Below are 2,874 nucleotides of genomic sequence, written 5' to 3' on the forward strand. Positions count from 1 at the left end.
CCCCCCCCCCCCCCCATTCAGCCCCGAAGTTTCCCACTGCTTCCCAGCAACGAGGTTCCCACACTGCAGAGCACACTGCAATTACATTTACAATTTAGCCGGTTTTTCCCATAAAAACATCCTCTCCAGCTCGCAGTGAGCGTTTACTTCGCATATGAAATTCCTCGTCACTTTCCTACTCCAGCTCTTCGTGAGGGGATGCAGTTTTAACCGAGGGAGTGGGACAATCAGATTGTTCTTCCTTCATGTAGGTTGTTATTTACACGGATCCACTCTTTACGTTCGTTTCAGTGGGTTCAGGACAAAGATCACTCGGCAAAACCCACCGTAGCTGTTTTGTGACCCAGCAGGAGATGCAGGTTGGGTTGAAACCCAAATTTCTCTCCGTTTAAAGGCATTAAACTGTTGCAGAGCGCAGAGAATTAACTGGCCCCCAGCCCGTCAGTCGGAAACTACAGCTCCTCTGTCTTTTATCATCATCACACAGCACCTCTAGCTGTGGGCCTCAGAGCCTGCATGCATGGGAGCCCTTCCAGGCTGAGGAGGAGGAGGAGATGTGACTTTAGGTTCCTCCATCAGTAAAATCTACCAGCAACTTAATTACACAGTTTTGTGTTATACTTCGCTTGGCATTTGCTGAGTAGCTGTTTGTGGTCGGGCAGGTGGGATGCTTCCAACGGTTTTCATTGTCATTCCGCTTATTTTAATTCTCCTGTTAATAAACTGGTTTGGTGCGTAAGTTCTCAGGGAAGAAAAGGAGGTTGAGTCCAAACCTTTAGCAATAATTACAACCTCTTTGCAGTCACACAGAAGCCTTCAGAGGCAGGAGGAACTCTTGCTGAAACGTCACCCATCGGCTTGCAGACCCTTTTAGCCCAACCTTGTTGCAGCAAAGGCTCCGCCACCCAAAGGAGCAAGAGCAGCAGCGTGACAGGGGGCACCTGGGGAGCAGCACCCCCTTGTCACAGGGCTGGGGTGGGCAAAAGGCCCTGCGAGGATGGGACACAGGCTCCCTGGGGTCAGCCATGGACCGGGAGGACAGGGAGGGAACCTGTGCATCCCACCCCTAACACCAAGAATGGATTTTTAAATCAATTTTTAAAGCGGTGCCGATTCTGTCTGTGGGCAAGGTGAAAGTTATACCCCCTGCAAGAGTCCACATGCGAAGGGACCTTGCAGTCAGTGTGACACAGGAGGAGCAATGGCATCATTCACGGGTGTACAGCCAGGTGTTAGGACCAGCATGTACATATCCCTGCAAACGCTGATTTATCTGAGGTCAACCAGTCTACACCCATGTTGCAGGATCAAACATTCATTTTTCTCTAGTTTGCAGGACACTCTGGAAATTGGAGGGTGGCAAATAAACTGAGTTTATGTAAATAGGATTTCGGCGTGAGGCTCAAGTTAAATCTTTCTGATTTTAACTGCTCGATATGATGTTTGAATCTAAGTGACCTGTACCCTTTAAAATCTTACTGGGATTTTAACACTGCATGCTTTCGACAACTGCTTAAGGGAAATTAATCTGAGAACAATCATTGACAGTCAGCCGTCTCCATTAGGTATATTTGCAGTAAACCAAATAAATTCCAGCTGGTGGGGGAAGGGAGAGAGCGTCCTGAGAAACTGGCTCCTCCGCTCCCATTGATCATCACCTGCGCTGGACTTCATACAGCAGTTTAATCCTATTCTCTCCCTCAAAGGTTTCAAGCTTCTGCAAGATCCTGACTGCTAGGGAACAAAGACTGGTATGTGGTTCCCTCAAAGGTCAGTCATTAACCTGCTCCAACAACAGTTTTAGGAAGATCAAGGCAATGAAGGAAAACTAAGAAAAAGCACTTTCACTTTGGAATGAATTGTTCAAAATGCCCTTATACATTCAGTTTTATTCCCTTTCAGCTCCGCACTTTTTAGTTCCTGCACGTATTTATTTCTCATCAGGAATAATGGCAAGATTTGCTCTCCCAGAGATTTGACCTTAAGTTTATTCTAGCCACAACACTATAGACCATTTCATCAATTATGAATGTACTCATGTGTATAGAGGAACTGGTAAGCCAGCTCAGTAATGCTACCTTGTTCTGGAGACTTACCCTTATAAATAAATTAGGGGCACATCTTTATAAAATACCAAAAAGAAACAGAAGATGAAAAAGAGAAGGGTAGGGAGACAGAAAGAGGAAAAGAAAGAGGAAGAAAGAAAGAGAAAGAAAGAGAGAGAAAGGAAGAAAAGAGAAAAGAGAAGAAAAGAGAAGAAAAGAGAAGAAAAGAGAAGAAAAGAGAAGAAAAGAGAAGAAAAGAGAAGAAAAGAGAAGAAAAGAGAAGAAAAGAGAAGAAAAGAGAAGAAAAGAGAAGAAAAGAGAAGAAAAGAGAAGAAAAGAGAAGAAAAGAGAAGAAAAGAGAAGAAAAGAGAAGAAAAGAGAAGAAAAGAGAAGAAAAGAGAAGAAAAGAGAAGAAAAGAGAAGAAAAGAGAAGAAAAGAGAAGAAAAGAGAAGAAAAGAAAAGAAAAGAAAAGAAAAGAAAAGAAAAGAAAAGAAAAGAAAAGAAAAGAAAAGAAAAGAAAAGAAAAGAAAAGAAAAGAAAAGAAAAGAAAAGAAAAGAAAAGAAAAGAAAAGAAAAGAAAAGAAAAGAAAAGAAAAGAAAAGAAAAGAAAAGAAAAGAAAAGAAAAGAAAAGAAAAGAAAAGAAAAGAAAAGAAAAGAAAAGAAAAGAAAAGAAAAGAAAAGAAAAGAAAAGAAAAGAAAAGAAAAGAAAAGAAAAGAAAAGAAAAGAAAAGAAAAGAAAAGAAAAGAAAAGAAAAGAAAAGAAAAGAAAAGAAAAGAAAAGAAAAGAAAAGAAAAGAAAAGAAAAGAAAAGAAAAGAAAAGAAAAGA

Source organism: Calidris pugnax, unplaced genomic scaffold (genome assembly GCF_001431845.1).
Source record: "Calidris pugnax isolate Ruff unplaced genomic scaffold, ASM143184v1 scaffold8, whole genome shotgun sequence".
Taxonomy (NCBI): domain Eukaryota; kingdom Metazoa; phylum Chordata; class Aves; order Charadriiformes; family Scolopacidae; genus Calidris; species Calidris pugnax.